This window comes from Mus caroli, chromosome X (assembly GCF_900094665.2).
Source record: "Mus caroli chromosome X, CAROLI_EIJ_v1.1, whole genome shotgun sequence".
Classification (NCBI taxonomy): Eukaryota; Metazoa; Chordata; class Mammalia; order Rodentia; family Muridae; genus Mus; species Mus caroli.
The window spans coordinates 128160634-128173369 of NC_034589.1; the positions used below are offsets into that span (position 1 = coordinate 128160634).

The 12736-nt window shown below is 39.9% G+C and overlaps 1 protein-coding gene across 5 annotated transcripts in view; it reads left to right on the forward strand.

Moving 5' to 3' along the window:
• The window catches only part of Radx (RPA1 related single stranded DNA binding protein, X-linked), a 72657-nt gene that overhangs the window by 32644 nt on the left and 27277 nt on the right, over window positions 1-12736 (forward strand). The window lies entirely within an intron of this gene.

Below are 12736 nucleotides of genomic sequence, written 5' to 3' on the forward strand. Positions count from 1 at the left end.
TTATTTAACTACTAGCTAGTTAAAACAGACATGTTAGATGTCCAAATTCTAGTGGTGGGACAGGGCCTAGCCTAAACATGTCCATTATTTAAAAAAAAAAAAAAGCAAAATTAGAATGAAAAGGGGAGTTATGAGATAAAGGCCACTCCAAAACTTAGTATGGAAAATTCCACTTAATTGCCAAGGTATTCAGAATTGTATTGTCTGGCTCAGTGCTGTTTTCCAGGTCTCCCTAATGTAGCTTCATTCTCTCATCCCCAAGAAGTTGCACAGCACTCTGGGACCAAAGAGGTGAGGCGCCCCCCCCCCCATTGAGATCATTCTGGCCTTTTCTTCTTGTGGTGGTTTGAAAGAAAATGACCCCCCCCCCATAGGCTCATAGGGAGTGGCAATATCAGGAGTTGTAGCTTTGTTGGAGTTGGGTGTGGCCTTTTTGGAGAAGTGTGTCCTTGAGGGTGGGCTTTGAGGTTTCAAATACTTAAACTTGGCCTAGTATGGCTCTCTCTTGTTGCTTGCTGGTCTGGATGTAGAACTAAGATACTTCTTCCTTTTTCATGACTCTACTTATTTATTTTATTGTTTTTAATAATAATTAAAATACAAAGAAGGGCTGGAGAGATGGCTCAGCGGTTAAGAGTACTGACTGCTCTTCCAGAGGTCTAGAGTTCAATTCCCAGCAACCACATGGTGCCTTACAAACATCTGTTGTAGGATCTGATACCCTCTTCTGGTGTGTCTGAAGATAGCTAGAGTGTACTCACATCCATACAAGTAATAAATAAATAAAATCTTTAAAGTATGAAGTAATGGAGTTCACTATGGTGTTTATATATATTTTGTTTTATTTAAAATTAGTTCTTCAGTTTGATCCTATCTTGATCATATTGACACTTTTCCCAACTCTTCCCAGATCCACTTCTTTCCTACTTACCTAATTTTGTATCCTATAAAAAAAATCTTTCAAGACAAATTTCTGCTGCTATATATTCTTAGATGTGTGGCCTGCTATAGGAGACTGGTCAAAATACCATAGACTACACTTATTAAAGAATTTTGCCTCTAGCAATTGCCAAGAGTTCCACAGCTAAGAGTGGAACTGTGTGCGGAATTGCCCTCTCAATACTGGGATTTGGTCTCATTTTGGGATTGCACATATTTTGTACATGCTGTTGCAACCAGTGTGTGTTCATATGTTCAGGTGCCTTGCTATGACCAGAAAATATTGCTTCCTTGTCTCTATTGTCTCTGAGTCTCACAACTCTTTCCATCCCTCTTCTGCAAAGATCTCCGAGCCTTGGGAGATGTTGTGTTATCTATGTTCTATTTAGGGCTGAGCATTCTGTAGTCTCTTATTCTCGGAAATCTGACCAGTTTTACAACTCTGTGTTAGTCACCATCTACTGCAAATAGAATCTTCTTAGATGAGAGTGGAGAGATGCATTGATCTATGGGTATATATCAGCATATCACTGGGAGTCAGTTTATGTCCATTTAGCAGTATAATAGTCAGTTTTGCTAGGGCCTATGCCTGTCTAGCCATAGTTTCTTAACCTAATAATGGGCATCATTTTGTGGAGCCGAGCTTAAATTTATCAAAAAGTGGTTGGAAGCCGGCTGTTGGGGTATGCATATTTAATCAGGAGGCAGAGGCAGATGGATCTCTGGGAATTGAAGGCTACCCTGACCTACATCACAAGTTCTGGGCCAGACAGGACTAGAAAGAGTGGCCCTGTCTCAAAACACCACCACCAACACCAAAAAGAAACTGGCTTCTTTTTCCCATTATTTTCATGCTGTTATTGTAGCAATGGTCATGTCTCATCTGGCTTGCTCTCCCTTCCTCCATCCTCATGGCCCTTTCCTTCTGGTTCCTCTGCTTTCATGTCACATGTACTCTTTCACCTCTTCCCTTCTTTGCTTCTCTCTTAAAATCTTCCCCCCTTCTCACTGACCTTTTATAGTTTTATAACCTTGCTTGTCTTTCTCTCTAAAATCTGCTAACTGCATGTAAAAGGAAAAAAAACTTGTCTTTCTGAGTCTGTTTTATTTCACTTAATCTAATATGTTGTACTTCCGTCCATTTTCCTACACATTTTATTATTTCACTCTTCTTTCCAGAAGAAGAAAGTTCACTATTCATTAGTTAATGGAAATGTGAGCTGATACCATTTCCTAGTTGTTATAAAAAGTGGAACAGTTAACATAAACATGCAAGTATCGGTGAAAGAATATAGAGTGTCCTTTGGGTGTATGCCTAGAATGGTATTGCTCAGTTATGGCATTTGTGTTTTAGTGGTGACTAGTCTTCATTCTGGTTCATATAGTGGCCATAACAGTTTACAAGCTTGCCACAAGTTTATACGTTGGTAAGGAGGAGCCCTCGCTTCCCCCTTGTATGCTCAACCAGCATTTGTTGACCTTTGGGTGGTTAATGATTGCCATTCTAAGTAGGACGAAGTTGTACTTGAAAGTAGTTTTAATTTTAATTTCCTGTAAGGCTAAGGATGCTTAACAATTCTTCTGTAGTTTGTCTCTTTGCTGTATTGATAATTTCTTTTGTTGTGCAGAATATTTTCAATCTCATGCACTTCCATTTGTCAAATCTTTGAGTTAATGCCTGCACTTCTGGAGTCCTTCATAGAAAGTATTAATCCTGGGATTCGACAGAAAAACCACCTCCACCATTTTGGGCCAAATTTGAAGCAAGTTTTAAATGGACTTTGGTTATGGATAGTTCCCCAGAATTTCCCACTTCGAGACAAATGTCACTGAGGCTTATAAAGACAAACCTATAGGCCACCGTACTAGTCCATGAGGCTTTGTTATTTCTCAGAACTAAAATTCCCAGCATTCTTGGAAGTTACCTGGTTCCTGGACAGGTGGGGCTTACAAGTTAATTTTGGTCATTACAAAAGTACTTTATTGCTTACACTCATTTCCTGCCTGTAGAATCCTAGAAGGCTCACATCTTCTCTTCATTTCATTCCGTCTGTATTTCCTGTAGTACTCTAGGCTAGCAACCCTTCTGTTTTGATGGCTAATTGGTTCTCTGGCCTAATCTGTTTTAATTTTTTATTTTATTACATTTATTTATGTATGCTGTGTGCATCCATGTGTGGAGGTCAGAAGAGAACCTTTAAGAGTTGTTGGTTCCCTTCCACCCTGTGGATCTTAGGGATTTAACTCAGGTGATCTGTCTTGTTGACAATCATGTTTATGTGCTGAGCTGTGGGTGTTCTGTGTAATGCAGAATGATCAATCCCAGAAAAGAGGGACACTGCTAGAAGGGTTTAGTGTCCCGAAACTTCCTAGAAGCCATTTTCATTGTTCCACAAAAGGCACATTTACTGAGTCAATTTCCGCATAGCAAACCTCTTTATCTGATCTAAGGGTTGTCTGGAAAGACCTATCACCGAAGCAATTCTCAATCTAAGGAGACTTCCTGGTTTGGCAGGCAAGTCTTGAGACTAAGTTTTGCAAAGGCTCATAGATAGCAATCACTGACCAAAGGGGGAAAAAAGCTACTTCAAAAGCCAGACACAACAGTTCAACTAAAATTCTGCTACACTGAGCCACAGTCCAACCACCTATTAATTTTAATTAGTGAAAAAAATAATGGACTTCATTATGATGTCTTTATTCATGTATATAAGTATGTTCACTCATATTCATCCTCCAACTCCTGACTCTCTCTTGTCCTCTTCACAAGTCTTTCTCTTCATCAGATAGTCTAATCTACTTTCTGCTCTAATGTCCTCTGTGTGTGTGTGTGTGTGTGTGTGCATATAAATCTTTATTACATATGAAAGAAAACTTGAAATGTATCTTTCTTTCTCCACTGTCCTCTCTCATTCACATCTCTCTACTTCTTTTAATCCACTCCCATCCTCCAAATAGTCCTTCTATACAGACACACATACACACACACACACACACACACACACACACACACACACACTCCTTGTTTAAGAAAAAATATGTTTTGTCTTTGTCGGGATTCTTTTGCTTATCATGGTAATCTCCAAGTCATAATTTCAATCTTGTATATGTGGTGTATGTGGTGTGTGTGTGTTCTTCTATATAGATGCATTTCCTTGTGTGTGAATATGCATGTGGAGACCTGAAGATAGCCTTGGGTATTCAGGAGCTATCTACCTTGCTTCTTGGACCTGGTTTCTTATTGGCCTAGAGCTTGCCAAGTAGGCTAGGTGGGCTCTCCAGTCAATGCAAGAGGCCTGCTTGTCTCTTTCTCCCCCACACTGTGATTACTAGGGCATGACACTGTACCAGGCTTTGTAGGTGGATGCTGGGATAGAACTCTGATCCATATGCTTGTATGGAAAATACTTAACCAACAAAGGTGAACCACACAGCTATTCTTTATATCAGTCAAATTTCAGAGCAAACGGTTCTCTAGCAACACCTTTGGTGATTTGTCCAGATAAAATCTTCTGATATTTTATATTTGGAGGTTGATAGTTTCCCAAATATTTGCATTATGGGGTTCTTTTTGCTTGACAATTCCCCCTCTGGTAACATCATTCTTTGTATATTTTACTGTGAATAGGAAAGAGAATCTAGGTGGCCCACATTTGATTAGACATACCCTCAGATAAATATCTAGGTTTTCTATTTATAAGGTCAACTTTCTATGCACAGAATATAGTATGACAAAGCCACTTGAGACTCCATAAAAGGAACACTTTCTCAAAAACACACTTTTGATTTCTGTCTGACACTTTAGCAGAAGTGCCTGCCATGTTCCTATTTATGGCCATGTTTGGTTCATAACAATGTATTGTCTAAAATGATAAGCATTTTCTAAAGCTCTCTTCCTATGCTGAGATCTCATGAGATTTTCCTTTAAAATTTAGATTTCAACAAACATTATCTTCACGGAATTCTAGACTTTTTATTGCATATTTCAAAACTGAGATTCAATTTAATATATAATTTCAAAGACATTTCTACAGTTTTAATTTTTATAATATAATTACACCATTTTCTCCTTTATCATTACTCAAGACCTTTCTGTAGGCTTTTTTTCTATAATAGTTGGTAGCTATGTATCATAAGAATATCCTACATCCCAATACCAAACTATGCCTAGCATGTTAGGACCCCTTCATGAATGGTATATGCTCTTATTGGCTCACTTAAATGATACAAATTAAAACATTTTTCTTTTTATTTATTTTTCTCTCATTTATTACATTGAAATTGCAGTTTCCCTTGCCCCCTCCTCCCCCACACCATTCCTGCCCAACTCCCCTCTCCCTGAGATCTAGTCCATCTCATTTTCCTTCACACAAAAGGGCAGGCCTCCCCAAGGATATCAACCAAACATGGCATATCAAGTTGTAATAAGACTAGGAATGTCTCTCATATTAAGGCTGAAAGCAAAACCCAGTAGGAGCAAAAGAGCCAGAGCCAGACCCTCCCCCCCCCCCCCCCCCCGCTTCTACTCTTAGGAGTCCTACAAGAAGACCAAGCTATACAACTGTAACATATATGCAGAGGACCTATGTCAGTCCCATTCAGGCTCCCTGGTTGTTGGTTTAGTCTCTATGAGCCCCTATGAGGTCGGGTTAGTTGATTCTGTGGCTTTTCTTGTGGTGTCCTTGACCTCTCTGGGTCCTACAATCCTTGTTCCCCTTCCTCTGCAAGATTCCAAGCTCCACCTAATGTTTGGCTGTGGGTCTCTGCCTCTGTTTCCATCAGTTGTTGGATGAAGCCTCTCTGATGGCCATTATGCTAGGCTCTAGTCTACAAGTATAGCAGAGTATCATTAGGAATCGTTTCACTGACCTTTTGTTTTTGTTTTTTTTTTGTTGTTGTTGTTTTTGTTTTTTTTGGGGGGGGNGTTTTGTTTTGTTTTTGCCTGACCTATTCAGTTCTGCCCTAGGTTCCTGGGCTATCCAACCTCTAGTTCCTGGCCCTCCAAGTAGTGTAGGACATGAGACCCCTCTCGGGACATGGGTCTCAAGTCAGACCAGTCATTGGTTGGCCACCCCCACAAGTTCTGTACCACCTTTACTCCAGCACACCTTGCAAGCAGGACACATTGTAAGGCAAAGGTTTTGTGGCTGAATTGGTGTCCAAATCCCTCCACTGAAAGTCTTGCCTGATTACAGGAAATGGATGGGTCAGGCTCCGTATCCCTCATTATTGGTAGTCTTACCTAGGGATCACTCTCGTAGATTCCTGGGAGTTTCCATTGCAGTGCTTCTATCTCACCCTCCAAATGTCCACAAATAACAGTTGTCACTTCAAGTACTCAGTCTTCTCCCAACCTGATTCTCTTCCTATCCCTCACCTATCCCTAGTCCACCTACAATATCTATTCTATTTCCCCTTCCCAGGGAAATTCATGTATTCTTCAGCTTGAGCCCTCCTTGTTACTTAACCTCTCTGGGTTTTTGGATTGTAGCATGATTATCCTTTACTTTACAAGCTAATATTCACTTATAAGTGAACACATATCATGTTTGTCTTTCTGTTTCTGGGCTACTTTACTTGGATTTTTTCCAGTTCCATTCATTTGTCAGTAAATTTCATGATGTCAGTTTTTGACAGCTGAAAAATACTCCATTGTATAAATGTACCACATTGTCTTTATCCATTCTTCCATTGAGGGACATTTAGATTGTTTCCACTTTTTGGATCTTAATGAATAAAGCTGCTGTGTACATGTTTGAGCAAATGTCCTTGTGGTAGGATGAAGCATCTTTTGTGTATATGCCCTGGAGTGGTATAGCTGAGTCTTGAGGTAGACCTAATCCCAATTTTTTAAGGAACGGCCAAATTAATTTCCAGAGTGATTGTACCAGTTTGCATTCCCACCAGCAGTGGAGGAGTGTTCCTCTTTCTCCACATCCTCGCCAGCATCTGCTGTCACCTGAGGTTTTGATCTTAGCCATTCTGACTGGTATGAGGTGGAATCTCAGGGTCATCTTGATTTGCATTTCCCTGATGATTAAGGATGTTGAACACTTATCTAAGTATTTCTCAGCCATTTGAGATTCCTCTGTTGAAAATTCTCTGTTTAGGTCTACACCCATTATTTATTTAATTTGTTTATGTCTAGTTTCTTGAATTCTTTATATGTTTTGGAAATTAACCCATTGTCAGATGTAGGGTTGGTGAAAATCTTTCCCCAATCTGTAGGATGACATTTTGTTCTATTGCCAGTGTATTTTGCCTTACAGAAGCGTTTTAGTATCATGAAGTCCCATTTCTTAATTGTAGAACTCAGTGCCTGGGCTATTGGTGTTCTCTAACTTGTCTCCTGTTACAATAAATTCAAAGCTATTCCCTACTTTCTCTTCTATTAGGTTCAGTGTATCTGGTTTTATGTTGAGATCTTTGATCCACTTGGACTTGAGTTTTGTGAACGGTGATAGATATTGATCTATTTGCATTCTTCAACATGCCAACATCCAGTTAGACTAGAAACATTTGTTGAAAATGCTTTCTTTTTCCCATTGTATATTTCTGGCTTCTTAAAAATCAGATGTACATAGATGTGTGGGTTTACATCTGAGTCCTCAATTCCATACCGTGTAGTTTTTATTATGATAGCTCTGTAGTAGAGCTTGAAATCAGGGGTATTGAAGTTCTTTATAGTACACGATTGTAAAACCATTTTCAAGTCAACATTTTTATAAGTATATACAATACATGCCCTGAAGGATTTCAAAATTGATGTATTTTAACTATTTTAGTTATTTAGGTTTCTCTTAAAGTTTTTTCTTAATCATTTGTAGAAATAATATATTTCACTAATTTAAGTTTAATACCATGTAAAATATCTTACTAAAATTTTATAGTCAAATGCTATTTCCATTGTTCATGATACTCATTTATAGTTCATTAATAACTAGCCATAAGAATTAAGAACATGATAAAATTAAAGAAATATATTGATGAAAAGAAAGTGAACAACATAATGTACCACTTATGATTTATAATCACATCATTTCCCTTTTCTTTTCTTTAAATCCTCTCATATACCAATTTTTGTCTTTCAAATTCAAGGCCTCTTCTTTTCATTAATTGTTGTTACATATATATGTATATATACATATATATTCCTAAACACATAAATACAACCTGCTCAGTCTGTACAAAGTTACTTGTGTGTTTGTTTTCAGGGCTGACCATTTGCTCTCAGATAACCAGTTGGTATGCTTTTCCTTGGGTGAGGGGGGTCTATTTCTCCTATTCTCAGCATTCCTTAGTTGCCTTGTGTATGCTTCCTCTCTCAGAGTGTCCAGACGCTGCTGCACACCAGGCTGGAAGGATGAAGCAGAGCTGGGAATGGGAACTGGTGGGGTATACAGGATCCTTGTGCCCCTGGGAGTGCAGGGGGACAGGGTGTCCCAGCTCTTTTAGGTGGCACTCAGTGAAACAACACTCTTCGGTGATCTTCAGTGAAACAGCTTGTATGCATACACATTATTTGGGGTAGACAAGGGCTATATATGAACCCTGGAGAGTTGGAAGGAGTTTTCAGGGTGAATGTAAATCATTGTCTAGGGTTTAAAGTCCTGAGAATGCTTCATTTGCATAGAGAGGTATTCCAGGAACCTCAGGTACTTGCTGGACAGGTTCTTATCTAGAAAGAGGAAGTTGAACCTGTAGTGTTGCCAAGGACTATGTGACCTTCCTCAGGTACAGGGTATTGAGGGTGGGCTCCCCAGATAAGGTCGTAGAGAGAAAAGGAAACCTTGCTGGAAAAGGGAGTCCACCATTTTGAGCTGAGCTCAGTGGAGCTATCTGGACCTGGTAGACTGTGACCATAAACAACAGCGTTTCCCCACAGTTCTTTTTGAAGGGTTAAGGTTTCATGGGCTTTCTCTTGTCCACTTTAGCATGTTTATTGTTGTTGTCCTTGTTCTTCTCACATCTAAATAATTATGATGGTGAGACATTATGTGTGTAACTTGTGACATTGCTAGGAGATATAATCTCACAGAAAACTCCTTGATCCTCTGGATCTTAGTTTTTTAGCCCTCTTCTGAAAAGGTGCCTTAGCCTTAGGTACAGAGGTGTTTTGTATATATGGTCATTGGGCTTCACAACTCTAGAGTTTTATTGGTTGTGGCTTTCTATAAAGGTCTCCATCTGATCCAAAGGGAAGTTTCCTTGATGATGGGTAAGGACTACACTGATATGTGGGTATAACCACAGATATTTAGAATGCAGTTAGGGATCATTTTGGTTTAGTAAAATGGTGGTTGTAGGTTCTCCTCCAAGACCCATGACTTCAGTGGCCCTCAGTAGTTCGTTAAGTTTCCAGTACAAGGCATGATTTCCCTCTAGTCAAGGAGGTCTTAAATCCAATTAGAGAGTTGTTGGTTACTGCCAAGGTATTCAAGCCACTACTACACCGTTAAAGTTAGCCTGCCACGGTGGACATTGTTGTGGTTTATAAGCATTATAGCTGGGTAGGAATGTTGGTTGTCTCTCTCCTTTGGCAGCTTGCATGGGGCCTTCTGGTAGGTACTATGAAAACTAGTCCTCAGAGAGGAGGCTTTCAGGTCCGGTCTAGGCCCCAGATAAGGCACCAACAATAGATGAAACAGATTTTCAATTAGGTGTTTCTTGATGAGCCAATGAGTTGAATTAGGGTTTCTTAGGAGCATGGGGGCATCAAGTTTTTGGAGCAAGTTTGATCTTTTCTGTCAGGCTATCTAATTTCTTCTTGTTATCTCTTCTTTGCACTGGACGACTTAACAAACCACAACCAACAGAATCCAACCAATAACCCATGTGTCTCTTGGGGCCCTAGCATTTTTATACATTCTGAAATGTCCACAGAATTCCAAATGTCACACAGTTGAAGAAACTATCTGCAGCTGGTGAAAATTATCCCTCTGCTGAGAGCCTGAGGCAAATCATAGTCACTTGCTCCAGACAGTCTGAAGCAGCTCCATATCCCACACCTGGGATTTAAAAAAAAAAAAACAAACAAAAAACCAAACAAAAAACAAAAAAAAACATATTCCTGGAATATTTTTGTGTTTTTCAAAGAAACCAAAATTCTCACTCTCCTCCCAGGCAACTGAAAAGTTCCTATACTTCCTCAGAGCTGTAGACTTATAACCACCACTCTTTCAACTCCACCCTGTCCAGGACCGAACATTAAAAGACCCAAAAGAAGTAATTATGTTTATTGAGAGTTCAAAAGAACAATGATCAGTTATACCTGAAGGACAGCATTCCCCAGTACTCCACCCATTCCTCAGTATTTCACATTCCGTTTTAATATATTTTTAATTCAAATAGAATTACATCATTCCCCCCATACACTTACCTTCCTCTAGTCTCTTCCTCTAGTCGCTCTCCTTCCAATCCTTCCCATACTCCAGTGCTCTCAAATAGCCCCTTTTCTTTGATCATTATTGTTATATGTATGTATGCATATATATGCACAGATATATAAACAAAACTTGCTGAGTCTCTTCTGTTTGTGGGTTTACACTTTCAGGGCTGACCACTTTGTACACTGGACACCAATTATGAGAACTCTTCCCTGATAGAAACTAAAATTCTTCCTCTCTCAGTAGTCATTTGTTGCCTATAGTTTTTTTTTTGGTATGGAGCATATGAAATTTTTCCCTTCCACATGAACATGTCCATTGATATAGCCATTGTTCTGATATTGTGCATACAGACATGTTTTAGGAAAGACTAGTTCGCAGCAGACTTTCTGATATTCTGGTTTTCGTTTTTCCAAACCCTCTTCCAAAATATTCCTTAAACCAAAAGTGCAGGAGCTGTGATAATCATGTATCCATTGGTACGGGGCTCCCCGAGGTCTGTCGATTTCTGCATTGTGTCCAGTTGTGGTTTTCTGTGATAGCCTCTGTTTGCTACCGGAGCATTTCAACAGTCAAAGGTAGCTCTCAAAAGATAGCAGGTTCAAAGTCCCCTTATCTGGAGCTAGGCCTGTGGGTGTAGAGATGGCTACTGGTGGGAACAGTGGGAGGGGAAGTAACAGGAGATTAGATTGATTACCCAGCAAAGGTATATCAGGAACAAAGAGGGTTAATGAGCTATGGTCTGGATCTGGGCTTATGTGTTTGTTGATAGTGGTGGGTGTGGAGAAGTGATGGGACTTAACTGGCAAAGGTGGTTTACGAATGAAGAAGTTTCAGGGCTACAGATCTGGAAATGGACTTGTAAGTTTACAGATGACATTGGGTTGGAGAAAGGGCAAAGAAAAGGAATATGTAGCTTACCCAGGAAAAGTTGCTGATGAACAAAGAGGGTTCTAGGGCCATCTTATCTATCTTACATTCCTTTAACCCCTCCACTGTTGTCAAAACCTTGAAGGGGACAATATAAAGCTGAACTTTCAGCAGCCACTTCTCAGCACTGTAAGCAATATGAATCTCTATAATAAGTGCTAGCTGCTTCAAAAAGAAGCTTTCCTGGCCACAGGTCATAGCAGTATAATAAATGTTGAGAGGGTAACAGTATACTGAGAAAAAAAAATAAAACAATAACTGTAGCTTTCCTATGATCTCCTTAGCCATGGGACTTTGACTACCTTTATAATACTAATTTCAAATTCTCTTGTTTGGAGTGAGCCAAATCGAATCATAAAACAGTCATGTCACTATTGCACTAGTGGGCATCTTGCCTGGCATGTTGGTGATATAACACGCAGAGTCCATAACCATGTAGGAATGTTTATGGCTGTCCCTCCCCAACAGCATGTAACACTATGAAAACTGGCCAACGGGTGGGAAGTTTCCAGCCCTGTTCAAGTTTAATTTCTTCATACTCTACAACCAAAACCTGTGGTATCTTCACAGTCTAACAGATGGACAGTCAACATCAATGTCAGTAGCCTGTATTGTTTTAGGGACCTCAGAATCCTCCCTGGATAACAGCTCCCAGGGAAGTAGCCCAACCCCAATAATAGAAATTTCATCTAATAATCACATGGCTTCTGGGACCATCTTTTCCTGCCCATTCAGAGTACCTATGTTCACACTCTCAAACTGTGATTTTAACTTGTATAGACACTGGGTATTTCAGGATTTTTCTCATTCACTCTTTTGTGTGTCATCTGTACCTTTCCTTTTTTTTTTCTTTTTTAAAAATTTATTTATTTACATAATATTGTTTTATTAGATATCTTCTTCATTTACATTTCAAATGCTATCCTGAAAGTCCCCTATACCCTCCCCCCACCCTGCTCCCTAACCCACCCACTCCTGCTTCCTGACCCTGGCATTCCCCTGTACTGGGGCATATGATCTTCGAAAGACCAAGAGGCCTCTCCTCCCATTGATGGCCAACTAGGCCATCCTCTGTACCTGTCCAAACCACAAAAGATCTCACGAGTTTTAAAGATTTCCATAGTGTCTGTGCCCTGTGTGAAGTGATCTTCTATCCTTCCTCCTTCAGGGGAGCTTTCATGTCTCTCAGATGCTTTTCTAAATCTACAAAAGTCTCACTGGTTAGCATTACACCATCTATAAAACTGCCTTGCAACGCGTGAGCACATTCTCTTTGTCCCAGAGTCAAGGCTATGCTCTCACCTGCTGTTTCCTCACAGGCTCCTTGCATCTGGCGATCTCTAGGGCCAAGCTCCACCTGGCTGATGACTTTTCCGTTGACCACATCTGCTACTGAGACAGCCTTGAGCTAAACAAAGAAATTCCTACTCCCAGCATCCTTCTTATAGAAGAGAGATGTGCACTGCCAATTCTGGGGGCAA